The sequence below is a fragment of the Vicugna pacos genome, chromosome 11 (assembly GCF_048564905.1).
Source record: "Vicugna pacos chromosome 11, VicPac4, whole genome shotgun sequence".
NCBI classification, from domain to species: domain Eukaryota; kingdom Metazoa; phylum Chordata; class Mammalia; order Artiodactyla; family Camelidae; genus Vicugna; species Vicugna pacos.
In genome coordinates, this window is record NC_132997.1 from 18,737,367 (window position 1) to 18,757,155 (window position 19,789).

General features: G+C 44.2%; 1 long non-coding RNA gene across 2 annotated transcripts; it reads left to right on the forward strand.

Moving 5' to 3' along the window:
- Positions 1-566: 566 nt before the first annotated feature.
- On the forward strand, positions 567-19,299 carry LOC140699692 (uncharacterized). 2 transcript variants are annotated; one of them, XR_012077939.1, is made up of 3 exons: positions 567-732; positions 18,484-18,738; positions 19,096-19,299. It is a non-coding gene; the product is annotated as an uncharacterized lncRNA (long non-coding RNA). The 2 variants fall into 2 exon arrangements; XR_012077938.1 differs by lacking the exon at positions 567-732 and adding an exon at positions 17,769-17,822.
- The last annotated feature ends 490 nt before the right edge of the window (positions 19,300-19,789 follow it).

Below are 19,789 nucleotides of genomic sequence, written 5' to 3' on the forward strand. Positions count from 1 at the left end.
AGACGATGACAGGTGTTGGCTATAATGTAGAGATAAATTGGAACCCTCATAGTCTGCTAGTGGAAATATGTAAAACGGTGCAGCCACTTTGGAAGCAGTGTGGAGTTTCTAAAAACGCCAACCATAGATTCCTTATAACCCAGCCATGACAGTCTCAGGTATGCAGCTGTGAGAAATAAAACAGATCCCCAAAAAACTGGTTTACAAATGTTCACAGCAAAATATTCCTAATAGAAAAAACAATACAAATTGTTTGGACACCAGTTCATGTATCCTGTCTCCAACCTGAGGAGCAGCCCCGCCCCCAGACCACAGGAGCCAATCCGCGCGCTCACTGCCAGGACAGCCCCTGCCCCAGAGCCTTCCTCAGCTGAGCCCCTCCCTCCGCCTACCGGCCCGCCCCTTGGTCAGGCAGGGAAGCGGCAGTTGGCAGTTGGTCTTAACAGCCAGCGGTTCCGACGCGCGGCAGCTCTCCCGAGGCGGCTGCTGCGGCGGCGGCGGCGGCGGCGGCGGCGGCGGCGGCGGCGGCGGCGGCGGCGGCGGCGGCGGCGGCGGCGGCGCGGTCCCTCCGGGAGGCGCGGCGTGAGCCTAGTGGCGGCCGCAGAGCGTTGAGCCCAGCGCGGTGGCGACGGCGGCGTCAGGCGCTGGCCCCGAGCTGGTCCGCGGGCAGGTGTTCGACGTGGGGCCGCGCTCCAGCAACCTCATCCTCGAGGGCTCCTACCGCGTGGTGTGGTGAGTGTCCTCGCCCCGCGTGCCAGCCGCGCCCCCTCGGCCTCCCGTTGGGCCTCGTTGGCTGCAGCAGTGGCGTCGGGCCGAACTCGAGACCCCGACCCTGGCCGGACCGCAGCCGGGCTACCCCGTCGTCCGCGCGCCGGGGGTCTCGATCGGGGCCGGGCCGCTTGGGCCGGGGCGTTACTCGCGGTGCTTCCCGGGCGGCCCTCGATGGCGCGCGGAGTAGGGGAGGGGCGCGGGGGGCGGAGGCAGGGACCCGGGGACTCCGGGACAGGAACGGCCCCCACCCCAGGGTGCTCGCCTAGCGGCTTTCCCTTGACGTCCCCATAGTGAAGCCGCGAAGTACTTCAGATGCTTGAGGAGGCGGCTGCGGTCTGGAAAGCGGTTCTCAGCGGCGCGTGTGCACAACCCCGAAGTCATTGTCTTGTTTTCTCCCCTCCCTTGCTTTTTCCGCGGTCGGCTTTGGTTCAGCACCTTCCGTGGTGCCGGGGTGCTCCCCTGAGCAAGCTCTCTATAAGGCATTTAATGGCACCAGTGTGGGTGTGGAATGTCTCCATCTTCAACTGTTTAAGTGGGTTTGGGCATGGTACTATTCGCGTTTCAGGAAGAGTAAGTCAGCATCACTGTTGTGATTTATTTAAGGAGTCTTTTGGAGTTGGCCCTAATTTGAATTTTCCCCCATTTTACCCGGCATAAGCTCTCTCACTAAAGGCTTCCAGAGGTTTTAGCACAATGACTGTGGACTTTCCCTGTTAATGTTTATGTGGCCAGTGTGTATGCGGCCCTGATAGAGTTCTTGCAGAACCACATGCAGGCTGCCCTTGTCTGGCTCCAGATCCCTCAGAAGTGTTCGTGGGATGGGGTTCATGGTGTTTTTTTGTTTTTGTTTTTGTTTTTTTGTTAGAACCAACTGCCTGTGGTATTTTGTGCTGATGCAGACTTGTGGAGGTGTAGGCTTCCTTACGCCTAAACCTTCATGTGTGTCTTTTGTGTTGAATGAAGGAAGCAGACTATTATATGATCACTTCATGTCAGGTACTGTGCTATGTACCTTATCTCATGTAACCTGAACAGCCACCTGCAAAGGGGGAAGGGCAGTGTTACCTCTATTTCAGGTGAGAAAGTGTTTTGAGGTGAAGCCAGTTCTGAGGGTCCCACAACTAAAGAGTCAGACTTGAGATTATAGACTGAGACCCAGTTTCAGTTGCCAGAGCTCTTTTCATTACTCCCTATTTCCTTAGTGTTATTAATAATTTTGAAATTTTAGCATATTTTACTCTTACAAGCAAATTTACTTCAGAAACATTCAAATTTGAACAGTAATAATTTTAGGAATACATACAGGGACTATTTTACCATGTATGTTAGCTAGGTACAAAGACTAGTTAAAATTCTTTTTAAAAAAAACTTGAATATTTGCATTCTCTTCAGGAGCAGAGTGTTTCACAGTACACAGCTGTGAAGATTCACGTGAACTCAGTAGGCTAGGAGCCATAAGAGGAATTAAATTAGGTTAGGCCTAAAAGAAATAAGGTCTTAGAAGGTAACAGAAAGATGGTACTGCCCACAACATCACTTACCTGGAGTAGGTCTGATTGCTGTACACCTGCTGGTATGTGTGCTAGTTACCAGGTCTCATTGTGAGAGGCTTGGAATTGCCCGTCACATCATTGGGCCCTTAGAAAAAATTAACGCTTAAATGTGTACTGAAAAAGGCTAATTTTATGACATCTCAGTCAAAAAATTTTTTTTTAATCTGATGAGAATTTTTCCTAGCCTGAAGATGATTTAGATCAGGTAACTTTCTATCTTGGCTGTGGACTTAAGTGACTTAAGTCTCTATTAGGTGAAATGTCAAGTCCACTTACTAAATATATATTTTTCCTTTCTTAAGTAAGATCCAAGTACAAATAATATTGGAATTAGAATCCTGGGATCAGATTATACCTTTTTACCTTCAGGTTGATGATATTTCATATAAGAGTTTACTTTACATTGTTCATTATCAGTATTTAGTAAATGTTGGTTAACGATGCTGGATTTTTGAAGGATTTCTTGATCGAAATATTAATAATATTTGAAGAACTGATATTTTAAAAAGCTTAATATTTACAGAAGGACTTAAATTTTAAGGAAGAAAATTTTTTTTTTAATTTTCTGAATCTGTTCATTAGGAATTTTGCCTTTTCCATGAAAAGTCCTTTCCTAAACATTATGTAGGGGATATAAAGAGTGGAGTTTGAATTGAGCCTTTCTGAGTGGCGTGATTTTAATTGAAAGATGATAGGTCCAAGTGACAATCTAAGCTATGGAATCCAATCCTGCAAAAGGTCTTAGGTGGCAAATTGTGGAGGACTCTGTAGGCAGAATAGAGTTTGATTTTATGTTTGTGCAATGGAGAAGCATCAGAGTTTTTGAAAAGAGGCAGGCACATGATCAGTTTTGAAATTTTGGGAGATTCTAGACTGACACAGGTGGAAATGACAAGAGGAAACTGAGGTGGGGAGTCAGCTAGGCTAGTGACCTTCTAAAGGTGAAGTGAGGTAGCGGTGTGGAGGATGGAGATGTTAGAGTCAATAATGAGCTCTTGTCAGAGGAGTAGTGGACTTTTCATCATGGCAGGTATGGGATGCAAAGGATGATGAGGTCTTACATGGTAAGAGTTATGGTGGTGCCATTATTAGAGGAGGAATACTTTAGGAAGAGGAGGTTTGTTAAGGAGAAATAGTGAGTTCTGGTGTGGACTTGTTAAGTTTATGATGCAAGTAGGTCCTTTAGGTTGTATCCACAAGGCATCCTGAAAATAAGAGGGACGTAGAATCTGGAGAAGGAAATTTGTGTAAGTGGTAGGTAGTCTGGGGCACAGGAACACAGATCCTTATTTGAGATCATTGGTTAGGTGAAATTGCATACATATATTCTGTGTGTTTATCTTTCTAGTAAACAGTCCATAACATTTGTAGATTTTCAAAGGGTTCATTATCCCAGAGAAGTTAAGAACCAGTGAGACAGAACAGAAAGACCAAAGAAGACGCCTTGGCAAGCAAGTAGTTTTAAGAGATGGGAAAGGAAGAGGAAGCTTAGGACTGGTGAGATGTATATGACCGGATAAAAGGGGAAAAAATGGCATTAAAGAGAGAAGTTTTGAAATCCCAAAATTGTAGAATAGCTAAACAAGATTGCACTGTATAGCACAGGGAAATATACACAAAATGTTATGATAAATCAGAGAAAAAAATGTGACAATGAGTGTGTATATGTCCATGAATGACTGAAAAATTGTGCTGAACACTGGGATTTGACACAACATTGTAAAATGATTATAAATCAATAAACAATGTTTAAAAAAAAGAGAGAAGTTGAAGCTGTATGCTTCATCATCTAATTAAGGTAACCATCTATGTTGTATAAATCCAGCTTGAAATGTTTTCTGAATGTAACTGAGAGGTCGTGGGGTCATCTCCATAGAGATGATAATTGATGGCTTGAGAGGGGACAAGATGAGAAAAATGTGTGAGCTGAGCTCAAGGAATGCCTGACTTTAGGTGTCCTTAGTGGGCAAGCTACAGAAGAGGAGGAGGAGGTGTGGTCAGAGGCCAGAGACCTGGGAGTCCGCATTGTCGGAGGAGGCGGGGACATAGTGGTCACTAGGGATCGGTCCTGAGGACTGTAGAGAGCAGGGTGCAGCTGGAAGACAAGCTGTTGGATTTGTTGACTTTCAGCTCTCCTCAAAAAAACATAGTTTTAACAAAAATTTTGTCGTGCTCATATTCCTGATGGTGCAGTATCTGGTCCTGTTAATGTTTCTGTGATCACAGCAGGCTGGTAAGAACTACCATTTAGTCAATGTTTTCTGTTATTTTAAACATATATTCATTAGGCCTCTTAACCACACTGCAGGGGTGGTTCCTTTCAGTAAGCGGGAGTCTGAGACACAGTGAGGTTGCTTAATTTGCCCACAGATACCCAACTAGGAAGTGGTAGAGCATCTGTGTCTGCTTCCCAAGTGATACTCAGCCAAAGATTAGAGTTGAGAAAATGCATGCTTTCAGTAGCAGAAAATATCTATCGTCTGCTTTTTGCATGGTTTGCTTTTTAGCCTTTTAAAAACCTTTCATGCAAGGTCATTCACTTAGAATTCATTCAGCACCAGTTCTCTGCAAGGACTCATGTGGCACCTGCCCTTCAGTAGCTCTTGTTCCAGACAATGGGGTGCAGTTGGGCAGGAACACAGAAGCCCCTGTAGAGTGCTGTGGGTGACAAAGTCCTGAGTGGCGTGTGGCTGTCCGTGTCTGGCTTCGCAAACCTTCGTGCTGGGTGTTGGTGTCTGACTGGGAGTTGGCCGTGAGACGTGCACTCCGGGTAGAGGAGAGTGCGCACGCTGAGGCACAGCAGTCTGAACACGGCACAGCCGGTCAGGAAAAGCAGGAGTTGTCTGAGAAGTGAGGCTGTGGGTGGGTCCCTTGGGGAGAAAGCTGGAGTAGAGGCAGCTGGGATGGCTGGGGCTGAGTTCTGAGGGGCTTTGTTTCCTAAGCAGTTGGGACTTGAAATGGTAGGGGAAGGTCCCTGAAGGATGCCCTTTTTCTGCTGGTTCCTCATCCAATTTTGTGTTTCCCTCTTTGTCTCTCTGACTTTCTACCCGCTGTACTTGTCTCTTCTTTCTGCTTATTTAGGGCTACTACTCAGTGGGTGTGATTTTTATCCAGTCTCCAGAGGCATTGAAATGCATGTGGGTTTTGTTTTGCTTTTTGTTGTTGCATTGATTGTAGGTGTTATTGGCCTCTGGTGTGTATGCAATGGAGGCCGATGTGCCAAATGACCTGCATGCAGGAGGTGTTACTGGGTGCCAGTCCTGAAGGTGTTCATTGCAGCTTGAGGAGTCTGAACTTTTTATCAGTCAGAGGAGCCAGTAAAGGATTCATTTAATTTAATTAATTGTAATTAATTTTTTTATTGTGATAAAATACACATAACATAAAATTTGTCATTTTAACCATTTTAAAGTGAACGACTCAAAGGCCCTTAAGTATAGTCACACAGATATTCAACCATCCATCTCCAGAGCTGTAAAAGCAAGTTGCTATTTGACTCATTTGTGGTAAATGATGAAAGTTACTCAGCATGATTTTTGTATTGTTTATCAATCTTCCACTTTATTTAGTTACACATACTCTGCACCAGTTTCTGAGCGCATTTGGATATTTTGTATTACAAGTTATATGGTAGAATTTTGACTTTCAAGCTTCTTAGGAAATTACATAAAAGAAAAAGAACAGATCTTGAATCAACAGCTAATTTATCATTTTTGTCAATCTCTGAGGGGATTCCCGGGGGATATATAATGATGGACTAGACTAAGAACTTGCTATGTTTCTTATGAATACAGAGGGAGCTAACTACTCATGGAAAACATCTGGAAGGCCATCTATGCCCTGAAAGGTACAAAACTGGTAAAATTGATATTTATCTGGCATGTATAATTTTCATAGCTTGATTAATTAGTAATAAAATACACACTGGTTCAGTGAATAATGTTGCTGTCACTTTCAACCTTAGTTGTACAATTACTTAATCTAATAATACATAGTGTGTTCCCGTGTAGAGATAAAGCAAGGTGAGTGCAGTCCTTTTATCTGTATTCTAACTGGTATTACAGGAGGCCATCAGCATGAGTTTTAATTCAAAACATCTGTGTTACCTAAACATAAAAGATACTGAAATACCATTTAGATGATTCTGTTAGATATTTCATGTTTACACACATTAAACAGCATTTTATATAATTAAATATAAAAAGGTTAAGCAAAATTAATTTTTGAACAAATTTTGAATAGAACAGACATTACAGAATTATACATTGACCCAGAGCTTTTATAACCTCTCTTACCTGAAGCTCTGTACCCATTAAACCACTACACCCCATTTTCCCTCCCCTCCCAACCCTAGCTGTTTACAGCCTCCATTCTACCTTCCGTCCCTATGACTCTGACTACTCTAGGGACCGCATACGCATGGACTCATAGAGTGTTTATCATTTTGTGACCAATTTATCCTGGAAGCCTTTTGTCCTCAAGACTCATCCATGTTGTAGCAGATCAGAATTTCCTTCCATTATGAGGTCAGATTGTACATATATACCACATTCTGTTTGTCTGTTCATCTTATTAATGGATGTTTGGGTAGCTTCTGCCTTTTAGCTATTGTGAATGTTGTGAACATGGGTGTACTAATATTTGAGATACTGCTTTCAATTATATTAGGTCTATGCCCAGAAGTGGAATTGCTAGATCATATGTAATTTTTAGTCTGTATATTGCTAGTTTTTTTTATTGTGATAGAATTGAAAATAGCATTATATTCGTTTCAGGTGTAAATCATCATGATTCTGTATCTGTATACATTGTGAGATGATCACAATAATAAGTCTAGTTAATATTCACCACCATAGGTAGTTACACAATTTATTCTTTTGGTAATACTATTTTTAGTTTCTTGAGGAAATGATATGCTGTTTTCCATAGTGTCTTTACTGTTGTGTATTCCTACCAACAGTACACAAAATTTCCAATTTTTTCACGTATTTGCCAACACTTGTGTTAAAAAATTTTTTTTAGATCCTAATAGGTGTGAGGTATCATCTCACATGATGGTTTTAATTTGCATTTCCCTAATAACTAAAGATGCTGAGCTTCTATTTATATCTTTTTTGGCTATTTTTGTATCTTTTTTGGAGAAATATCTTTTAAAATCCTTCACCCATTTGTCTTAATTGAAGATTAGTTAATTTTCAATGTTGTGTTCTTGTGTACAGCATGGTGATTCAATTATACATACATATAAATATATATTCTTTTTCATTATTGGTAGGTGTTTCAAGATACTGAATGCAGTTCCCTATGCTCTACAGTAGAAACTTGTTTATTTTATATATAGTTGTCTTTATCTATGAATCCCAAACTCCTAAATTATCCCTCTTCCCCTTCCCATTTGGTAACTCTACATTGGCTTTCCATGTCTATGAGTCTTTTCTTCCTTGTTTTAATTTTAAAGATCCCACATATAAGTGAAATCATGTATTTATCTTTCTCTGCTTGACTTACTGCACTTAGTATGATTACCTCTAGATCCATCCATGTTGCTGCAAATGCCAACATTTCATTCTCGTTTTATGGCTGAGTAGTATTCCATTGTATATACGTACCACACCTTTATTCATTCATCTTTTGATGGAAATTTGAGTTGCTTTCATGTCCTGGTTATTGTAAATAGTGCTACAGTGAACATTGGGGTGCCTGTGTCTTTTGGAGTTAGAGTTTTCTCTGGATGTATGCCCAGGAGTGGGATTACTGGGTCGTATTCTTCATCCATTTTTAATTTACTTATTTTGTTGTTGTTGAGTTGTAGTAAAGACTTAAGCAGGATGTTCTCATTTCACCTATGGTTTGGAGAGGACTGAGCTTGAAACTTTTGCAGTAACCAGGGCAAGAGTAGAGGAGGACCAGAGCTGTCTGCAGCTGAGAGGATGCACCCTGCACATACAGGTGTTCTACACAAAGGCCCACCTGGCTGTCCTCTGGATCTTGGGTGGCCTTGGACAAGGAAGACCTAGGCCATTCCCTTAAAGTCAGGGCTCTGTCAAGATCCTTGCCTTGTTAACTTCCATGAAAGGCTCAAATAGTCCCAGGCCCATGTGAAATCCAGGGTTTTGGTCCTTCCAAGTGACCCAGGCAGAGAATGGTTCATATTCAGGGCTATAGGATGTCTGCTCTTCTGCAGCAGTGGCTGGGGGGTAAGGTGGGCTCTAGAAATCACAGAAACTGACACCACATGGGGACACATAAAAGCACTCTCCGAGTCCTGTTTTTGACAAGCAGATAGTTCAAAGGGTTGTAGAGCCTGGGGTCAAATTGTACTTGGTCACTTAGTAGATGGGCAACTTACATAAGCTTCTAGTGCCTCAGTTTCCTCCTCTGTCTAATGAGAATAATTAGCATGCTTCCCTTATTAAGAATTAAGAGTAAATGAGTTAATAATGTATGTAAAGCATTACAGCCATGCCTAGTTCATAGAAAATTATGGCCAGTATTGTCATTTTCACTGAGATCAGGGCCTACCCAGCTTCTGATCTAACTACTGCCCAGATTCCCGCAGCAATCCCGCCCCAGGTCAAGGTGACTGTATCCTCCAACCAGGTCTGTCTCCTGGGGTTCTCATGGCCATCATAACCAGGTCTGATCCCAGGCTGCCAGCATAGGGTAGCATTGCACCATCCTGTCCCTGCTCACAACAGTAGGTCCAGCCTGGGAAGTCTACATCTGTGTCCCTGACAGGATCCCCTCTGGCCTGGCATGCTGGGCATGAGTGACTGGAGACTGTTTTCTCTGCCAGCACAGCTCCTGGCATCCTCCTTCAGGAGGCTCCCAACACCATGGGGCTCCTGTAGCTCTTTCTCTGCCCTTTGTGCAGCCTGGAGGCACTAGAAAATGGTCTTGACTTGGTGCACAATCTCCTCATCTGTAAAATGGGGACAACTGTGCTGTGTTGCAGGGCTTGTCTTAGGGTGTAGGGTGGGGGCAGGAGATGTTTTAACAACTTCCACCATGGCCTTCTTTAGGGAGAGGGCTGGGCTGGGAGGTGATGTCATCTGGTGGGGTTTTGGGGGGTGTTAGGGGAGTGGGGAAATGGAGGGGGGGTTGTGTTTCTGGACATGTAACCTGCTGAAGTAGAGTGTGGCCATGAGGATGTGCACAGGGGTCTCTGCTCCAGGCTGTGGCTGGCTGTGTGGTCCTGAAGAAAGGGCTGATCTGCACATGAGCACACCTCATTCTTGAAGAGGCTCAGTGCCTTTTCCTCTGTTTCCTGGAATGGCCCTCCCTTTCTCCTTCATCATCTTCTAACCCTGCTTGGGCTTCTCAGAAGTTCTTAACAGACTTCTAGGTAGCTCAGGGCCTGACATCAACTTCGCCTCGCCCATGCCAACCCCCAACAGCAGTCTTAGCCCCATCTGGGGCTACCCAAATTCCTGCCATCAGGGCCTGAACCTCACACCAGAACAAGTGTCTGTCCCAACATGGCCCTTAGCAAGGGACCAGGGATGTGGTCCAGCTTCCAGTAAAGAAGAGTCCCAGCTCAATGGTTCTAGTCCTGGAATCTCAGGGACTTCAGGGATCTAGCCCTTGACTTCCTCCCCTACAATTCCTTGAGGGCCTTGAACACTGGCCTGCCCCACTTTAGCCATCTGTGGTCACACACCTAAAATAGACCATGGCAGATGCAGGTTCCCGCCCCCTTAGAAGCTTAGGACCTGAAAAGCCCTGCCAAAGAGCCACAGACTGGGAAAAGAACACTCTGTGACTCCAGCGATCTGGAAATGCACATTAAAACAACTTTGAGACATAATTGTTCACTTACCAAAATGAAAAACTTTATTAATTAATAACACCTAATGTTGGAGATGCAGAGAAACAGTCATGATTTTCTCTTGGAAATGTAAATTGTTTCTAAAAACTGCTTTCAAAGACCATTTTGGAAATATGTATTAAAATATTTTAATCATGCATTCCTTTCTAATCATTTATCATAAAAATAATTACATAAGACCCAAAATGCACATATGAGTGCTTTTATAGTGGCATAAAAAAGTCCATCAGCAAGTGACTGGTTAAATAACTAATGACATGTGCATGAGAGAAAACTGTCATCAGGGGAAAAAAATAAAGATAACAGAAAATAAATTCACATCCAGGGAAGGGCTCACATTGAAATGTTCATTTACTTGCTAATTAGTACATTGGTTTAACTTTAACTAACATTTATTGAACGTTGAGACATGTTAGACATTGTTCTGGATACAGGAAATAAAATCATAAATGAGATATACCCTATCTTTATTTTCATGAGTCTTACCCCTCTATGGGGAGACAGATAATAAAAAAATGAAAAATAAAATAATTTCATGTAGTATCATTTTGTCAACTTGTATGTAAAAATTATAAATGAACAGAGAAAATGACAGGAAGAGAAACATCATAAGATAAATAGTCGTTTCATGTTGGTGGTTAACAGTTAGCATTTGTGTTACTAATAACTGAAAAGTTTACTGCAGGAGCTGAACTAGTCAACGGTTGAACTGTATTGTGTGTCCTGTGTCCAGGGCTGAGAAAGCCGACCACTGTCATCTGGCAGCACTGTCATCTGGGGTGAGACTGTCAGTCTCTGCTTGGCTCCTCAAGGTCACATAGCAGCCTCTTCTGGATCTGCTGTCCACATTCCAGGTCTGAAGGAAGAACAGGGAAGGCGGAAGGGAAAAGTCTTTCTCCTGGGGTCGTTATCTTTTTATCATCCAGGATCAGAGCTTCAGCCAATGTAGTTGTGCAGAGAGGGCCATGTGGCAGCTTTAAGCTGCAGGAGGGCAGGGGAGAACATGGAGGTGGTGTCAGAAGTGATCGTCATTGTCTTCTCCATGTTTTGTGGCATTTTCTAAATCAACCAAGGCATTAAACAGAGGTTTTGTGTAAAGGAAACCAAGAGATTTCTACATTTTAAGAATTAGGGGAGGGGTGGTATATTGCATTCTCTTAAGGCCTGGCAGGTTGACAGAATCTGGCAGTCAGAAGAAAAGTCACAGAGCCCTGGGTGACACTGATGTGCCTCTTTTGTGGAGAGCAGTACATAGGCTTCAGTAGCAGAGGTGGAAAGTGTCAGCCGAGCAGTATCCCAGCCTCTCTTAGGTTATGACCCTGAATCCTCTTCAAGTGGAGCTAAACCTCCTGAGATTTGCCCCTTTCATCATGAGACTATATCCTCTGTACAGGGGAGAAAATTCCCTTTGGCCTGCCTGAGAATAAAATATTTTCTTTACTGTCTGTACAGCATCGTTTCTCAGGTGGGCAGTAGACCAGCCTCTCAAAGATGATTTCCAATAATCCTGATCAGGTGGAGCCAAATCTCACAAGGTTTGCCCCTTTTCTCCTGAGACTAAGTCCCCTGTACAGAGGAGAGTAATTCCTCTGGCACTCCTGAAGTTAAAACCTTTTCTTTACTGTCTGCATGGCGTCCCTCCTCAAGCAAAAAGCAGCCCAGCATCTCACAGGTGATCACCCCTAATCTTAATCAGATGGAGCAAAATTGCGTGAGTTTTTCCAATTTTCTCTCAAGACTGAGTCTTCTGTTCAGAAGAGAGAAACCTTTTTGAGCCACTGAGAATAAGAGCTTTACTTCACTGTCTGTATGACTTCCTTTCTCAGGCCAGAATTAGCCTCTCAGATGATCACCGAGAATAACCTTTAGGTGGAGCCAAACCTCGTGAGATTTGCCCCTTGTTCTCCTGAGACTGTGTCCCCTGATCAGGGTAGAGAATCCCTTCAGTCCTTTTGAGAATAGTAGCATTTCTTTACATTCTGTATGGCTGGCCCTCTCAGGCGAGCAGTAGCCCAGTCTGTGACAGGTGATCCCCAATAATCCTAATCACATGGAGCCAGATCTTGAGAGAGGCCCCAGTTTTCTCAAGAGAGTAAGTCTCCAGATCATGGGAGATAACTCCCTTCGGCACTCCTTAGAATGAAAGCTTTTCTTTACTGTCTGTATGTCTTACCTACTCAGGTGAGGAGTAGCCCAGCCTCTCTCAGGTTATCACCAAGAATCCTCTTCATGTGGGGCCAAGTCTCATGAGTTGCCACTTTTCACATGGATTCTTGCTGCTCCTATATGGGAAAGTCATGTCCCTTATTGGAAATGAGGCCTGTCCTTTATTTGGAGGGAAGAATGGACTCCATCTTCAGATGGTGCCCTTTATCACTCCTGAGACCAAGTCCTATCCTCTACGACTTCTGCACTCAGAGGAGCGTGAATCCAGCTTCCCTTGGCTCAGTAAACACATATCATCTCAAAGAAGCCTCAGCAATTTCATGAGGTTTTCCCCTTTTCTCACTAGACCCAATCCCCTGTTCAGGGGGGAGTAATCTCTCAGCCCTCCAAAGAATAAAAGCTTTTCTTTACTGTCTGTGTATCTTCCCTTCTCAGGTGAGCTGTAGCCCAGCCTCTCTCAGGTGATCATCCTGAAACCTCTTAAGGTCTCATGAGATTTGCTCCTCTTCTTGCTGAATTCAGGCCTCTCCTCTGGCGTAAAATCATTCCCCTTATTGGAAATCAGGTCGGTTCTTTTTCTGAAGGGATGAAAGGGCTCCAGCCCCAGATGGTGTTACTCATAGCTCCGGAGACAACACCTATCTTGTAAGGACACATTTTCTTCTCATATGACCGTGAATCCAGTCTGACTCATCTCAGTGAGCACACATCCTCTCACAGAAGCCCCAGCTGTTTCAGGAGAGCTGCCCCTTTTCTCAAGAGCCTGAGCCCCCTGTTCAAGCAAGAGGAATCCCTTTGGCTCTCCTGAGTGTTAAAGCTTTCCTTTCCTGTCTGTGTGCCTTCATTTCTCAGGCCAGCTGTAGCCCAGTTTCTCTCAGGGCTCACCCTGAATCCTCTTTAGTTGGAGTCAAATCTTGCAAGATTTTCACCTTTTCTCACAAGACTTAAGTCCCTAGTTCAGGGGAGAAAAATTCCTATGGCATCCCTGAGAATAAAAGCTGTTCTTTACTGTCTGTGTGGCTTCCCTTCTCAGGCCAGCAGTAGTGCAGGCTCCCATAGGTGATCACCCCTTATCCTAATCAGGTGGTGTGAAATCACATGATTTGTCCCTCTTCTCACAAGTCTAATTCCTGTTCAGTGGAGAAGAGTCCCTTTGGCCCTCCTGAGAAACAAACATATGGATGAATGGAACAGAACACAGAGCCCAGAAATGAACCCACAGACTTTTGGTCAATTAATCTTTGACAAAGGAGGCAATGGAATAAAGAAAGTCTCTTCAGCAAATGGTGTTGGGAAAACTGGGCAGCAGAATGTAAATCAATGAAGTTAGAATACTCCCTCACACTATACACAAAAATAAACTCAAAATGGGTTAAAGACTTAAAAATAAACAAGACACAATAAACCTCCTAGAAGAAAACATAGGCAAAACATTATCTCACATATATCTCAGCAATGTTCTCCTAGGGCAGTCTACCCAAGCAATAGAAATCAAAGCAAAAATAAGCACATGGGACCTAATTAAACTTACAAGCTTTTGCACAGCAAAGGAAAACATAAGCAAAACAAAATGATAACCTTCGGAATGGGAGAAAATATTTGCAAAGTATTAAACTGACAAGGACTTGATCTCCAGAATATATAAAAAGTTCATATGACTTAAGAAAAAAAAAAACCCAATCCAAAAATGGGCAGAAGACCTAGACAAGCAATTCTCCAATGAAGACATATGAATGATCAAGAAGCACATGAAAAAATGATCAATATCACTAATTATCAGAGAAATGCAAATCAAAACTACAATGAGATATCACCTCACACCAGTCAGGATGGCCGTCATTCGAAAGTCCGCAAATGATAAATGCTGGAGAATGTTTGAAGAAAAGAGTACCCTCCTACACTGCTGATGGGAATGCAGTTTGGTGCAGCCACTGTGGAAAACAGTATGGAGATTCCTCAAAAGACTAGGAATAGACTTACCATATGACCCAGCAAACCCACTTCTGGCAATATATCCAGATGGAACCCTAATTCAAAAAGACACCTGCACCCCCATGCTCACAGCAGCACTATTTACAATAGCCAAGACATGGAATCAGCCTAAATGTCCACTTACAGATGACTGGGTAAAGAAGATGTAGTATATTTATACAATGGAATACTATTCAGCCATAAAAATGACAACATAATACCATTTGCTGTAATATGGGTTTCCTGGAGAATGTCATTCTAAATGAAGTAAGCCAGATAGAAAAAGAAAAATATCAATATCACTCATATGTGGAATCTAAAATAAAAAAAAGAAGATGACAACAAGTAAACTTAAATACATAAACAGAAGCAGACTCACAGACAGAACACAAACTTGTGGTTGCCATGGGGGAGGGGTGTGGGAGGGATAGACTGGGAGTCTGAGATGTGTAGATACTGAGAGGTATATATAAAATAGATAAACAAGCTTATACTGTATAGTACAGGGAAATATATTCAAGATCTTCTAGTAGCTCTTGGTGAAAAAGAACAGGAAAATGGATATATGTATATTAATTTATGACTGAAAAATTGTGCTATACACCAGAAATTGACACAGCATTGTAAACTGACTATAACTCAATAAAAAAAATCAAAAAGCCTCTTTTTTTTCCCCTTTCAGGTTCTGCTAATTAAGCCAAGTGTGTAGTCTTCGGTGATGGGGGCTGTGTATAAATTTCTAGGACATGATAAGAGCTATAACTTCAATTTTTCTCCTAGGAATAGTTTTCTTCTCTCAGGGTCAGCATTTTGAAAAGATGTCTGATCAAGTCAGCTTTCTCTACAGTTTTGGGATGTCGAAAGAGGTCCATCCTGGCATTTCAGTGTGGAGTTCTTGCCAGCATTGGCAAGAGAAGAAGCCAGAGATTCATCAAGTGGCTGCCTCTCTAGGAGCTGTTCAGATTTTGAGCTAAAGTTTCCCATCATTAACTTGCTGTCCTAAATCACCTATGATCTGAAAAACTTTCTGAGGGCCTAGTGATGGATCCAAAGTATGCAGCTTCTGAGTCTCGCTCCCTAAGGAGTTCTTCCTGGGTCTGCTGGATTCTGTCATCTGTCCCTCTCCAGCAGGAATGGCTGGGGGCATTTGGAGCACTAGGTGATCGGCCTTATGGTGCCCACTGTCCGGCAGAATTGACATAATTGCTATAGTGAGATCCCCTGCAGAAACACTAACCATCAAGAGGACAGATCCACAGACATTCCACTGGGCTCTCAGTGGCCAGAGAATGCCTTGTGGCCAGAAAAAGCAGATTCCTTTTCTTCAGAGATGAGCATACTCAGTCCTTCATGTCACCAGCAAAGAGTTTGTTCAGACCATATGTACATAATCTTCCCAGTTTAAGCCTAATATTGAAAAAGGACAGCCAACCCACTTCCTTCCAAATTTCCCCCTAGGTCCCTGCATAGGAAATGTACCAATACCCTCTCAGGACTCCAAGTCCCAACAAACACAGCTCCAGTACAATTCAGGACATTATTTAAAGCAATGACATCCTGATATCAGGAGACTCACCAAAGCACCTAGAAAGACAAAGAAGCAGGTGGGATTAGAAAGACCTGTGCTGGTACCATGCTGCAGTCTGGGGTAGGCTCCAGCTGGCCCCTGGTGGTGTTTCTAGACTATCTGAAGAATAATACTTTTCTCTCTGAATAAGAACACAGAATTCTAGAAAACACACCATCTGCAATCAAAGAGAGGAATCATTTCTCCTGCAGTCATCTCCCCTGTACCCAGGACTGGGGAGACAGTGCTGGCCTTCCCAAGGCCAGGATGAGCTGGCTAACGCACCCTGTCTCTCTCCAGCTTCCTCTCACTGTCAGCCCTGGCAGTTTCCTTGCTGGTCTTTTTGTCTTGATCTCTGAGTCTCTCTTTGTCTCTTTTGCTCCCTGTCAGTCTCTGTCTTTGTCACAGTGTCTCTCTGTTTCTCTCACTCCCCTTTCTCTCACTTGCTCTTCTTGCCTCATCTTTGCTGTGGTCGATGCCTGATGAACATGCCTCTGCCTCTCCCAGGTCCCCACAGGCAGGGCTGTTTCATAAAACACAATCACTGGCAAATGCCTCTGTCAAAAATTCACTAAACCCAGATGACATTAATTAAAATCCCATGCTGCCTGGGAAGGACTCATTGACTGGGAGTGACCTCTTGGTGGATACAGGCCACGGCCACTTCTAGGTCAGGAGACTCTTCTGTACTCCATCCCCATCTTTCAGTCACAGGTCGTTGTCTTCAACAGTGAGATGATGTGCTGGCTGCCTCACTACCAGAGACAAAGGGTAGTAGGTTGTTTGTTTGTTTATTTAAGTCATTTCTGAGTGTTTTGTGTAGAAAATTTGGTGCATCAAGAAAAAATTTTAATAGAGAAACACAATATCTTACAAAGCATTGTAAATTACAGTGATCCCTTGTTTTAACAATCTTCTATTATGATTTGAAGCCTGCTAACGAGGCATGTTTGTACCATTAAAAAAAAAAGCACATAAAAATCCAGAGGACAAACAACAAAGTATTCTAAAAGAGCATATGCATTTGCTGGAGCCAATCTGAGGTTCACCTGCAATTAGATATTCAAAATTGAAACAGTGCATAGCAGAATGTCATGAAATAAGCATTTCTCCTTCTTCCGTCGGCTTCCCTTCCTCGTGCAAAATTTATCACAGGACCCCCCAAAACAAAAAGCCACCAAGCCTTTTAATGATTAGAATTTTCAAATATTTGAGTGTCTATGGTAACTGCTCAAAATGAATTTTTAAATGCTCATTGAACTGAGAGTAAGCTTGTCTTTCCAAAAGACGGCCGGTTGCTGGAAAAGAGTACCACCAACAGGAAACAAAAACACACTGTTCAAAAGGCCCTGGAGATACAAAAATGTCAAAAGGTGGCCATGTCTTTCTAATTTTGAATAGATGTTAGTATGTCACAACTTGTCCTCCAGGGGGCGCTCTGAGAGTCAGTAATTGTCATTTCTATCAGTAAAGTGGGAAAACTCTCAAAGGTAACCTGGAGCCTTTTGGATCTGATCCTACCCATTGTCTTTTAAGAAGTGGTATCTGAATACGCTCTACAGGTGGCTGGTGGTCCAGGGACATCATGCGGTTTCCGCACACACCATCTATGCACAACCAGAGCCCAAAGGCAACATCACAGCTCTGGACACATCAATGGGAGACTTGAGCCCTGGGGCCCCGACTTTGTGGCTCCTCTCAGGCGGCCGCCTGGTCCAGAGCCCGCGAGCCTCAGGGCAAGTGGCCAAGTCCGGGGCCCGCAGCCCCAGGCCCGGGCCCGCCCCGCCCCCACCGCCACCGCAGGCGCCCGAGGGGACGGCCCCCGCTGCCCTGTGGGCCCGGGGCGCGAGCAGGAGGGACGCCCTCCATGCAACGCCCGCCTTCGTGGCCCGAGCCCAACGGCCTTACGCTGCCGACAGCGGAACGGCTGCTACTGGTAGCGGCAGCCCCGGAGCCGAGGACCCGGGTAGGATCGCGGCCTGGCAGCTGGAGAGTCGGGCCCCTTGCTGGTGCGCTGGCCCGCGGGGAGGAGCGACAGAGAGGGCTGCACTTACCAGCCTCTGTGCTTCTCCCCGGCCACTGGGAGGGTCACATGGTCAGTGACCCACTCAGTCTTCAACTTCCTTGTCACGACCCAGGGCCTCCCAGGAACCCACCCAGTTCAGGGCTGAATCCCCTTCCCCGCAACCCTCACGCCTGCGCACTGGCTCCTGGGGGAGGGGGACTGGGGGCGGCTCCCAGCCTCAGGACTGCTGCAGGGATAGCCATGTTTATTTTTCATTTACTGAAAGTATTTCACTTGGGATCAAATGTAGAAGAAATACGTGGTAAGATTTCTTGTCCAAAACATAATTTAATGACTACAGAGTCTGCCTTTGTAAGATTTCCTTAGTGACCATTATTTGGATCCCATCAACTGACCTGAGTCAAACAGCAGGTACCAAAATTGTTCAGTAGTGTATTTTCCTTGCGTCATCAGTCAGTAATGCATTTGACCGTGTGGAGTTTTATTGGATGTGAACTATTTTTACTAATAATCACCCTGATGTCTTATGTACCTCTAGGCTGAAAGTGTGGGTGTCCAATAGGCCTAATTTTTGATGACACATTTTTTTTTTTTTTGGCAGATCTCAATTTTTGATCCAGCGATTTGGACATACTGCTTCCCCAAGTTCCCACCCTCCACCTCTGCCCACATCATTAGAGAACAGAGGAGGATCTTCTCTGAGCTGCTTCCAAGGAACAGGCAGATGAAGGCCCCATTGTGGTTCCAGCTGCCTGCCTGGGAAATGAAAGCATCTTTGCCTCTAGAAAATCCTGGTTAGAAACTGCATCTCTAATTCCCCTGGGAATGAAGAGACACCAAGCAGAGGGCCTCTATGGTGGGTAAACGAAACCCAACTCATCTGAAAAATCACTCCATCTCCTCCCCTTCTTCTTGGTGTTTAGTGTAGGCAAACAGCCCAGGTCATCACCACATGGCTTTCATTTTTTGTTTTTTTTGTTTTTTTTTTACTTAAGAAGAGAAAAATGGTCTAAATGAGGACAGAAATTCTCCATATCAATGGTTGAGTTCCTAAGGTCTCTTGTCGCTGAAAGTGGCCAGATGAACTTCAGGCAGATTATAAGTGAGCAAAAGGATCGTGTAGACTGTGTGGGTTTGAGGGAGGCTGTTTAGATAGAGTAGATGCAGCTGAGTTGGCCCTTTGACTCTTCCTCTTTCCTCCTTCCTGCCTCAGAGGTGAACTCATGGAGGCAGATCAAGTCCCGTGCTCCAGCAGCCATTTTGGACCAAGAGACTGAATTGAGGATGGACACCAGCTGAAAATACTGAAGGGGCAGAAAGATGGATAATGGCTGACTACCGTGGTGTGCTGTTGACAGTATGAAATCTCTACACTCGTAATTATTTTCCATGAGAGAGGAAAAACCTTACCACTCTACGCCTGTGGTATTCTGGGTTTCTGCTCTATTAGGGAAATATCGGCATCCAAGGAGAGTGGTCCCCTCCTGCCAAGTCAGACAACCTGAACTGCCCTGACTTTGTGGACACCCGATCCCCTATCATTCTCTCTACTTATGAGCTACACATCTCAACCTTCTACAGGATCTAATGTAGAAAAGGGATGTTTGAGGATCTGTACTGAATGTGTCTTCTGGGGGCAACTTTGGTTTTACATAGAGACCCTGCAATGATTATTCTTAGTAACATCCTACAAACCAACACTCAGCCTGTGCTCCTAAGCCTCAGGGTAGAGCCTCAGCCCAAGCAGGCCTTCCCCTGGGCCCTTGGATCTCTGCTTCATCTGATCCCAATTTAAACAGGGGCTTCTGTTTTTCCCTCTCCTGGGAGAGCTTCGAATTTCCTTTTTGTGAGGACCTATGTTCTCTGCATCGGGGGCTCCAACTCTGGGTGGAGAGGAGGGAGGTCAC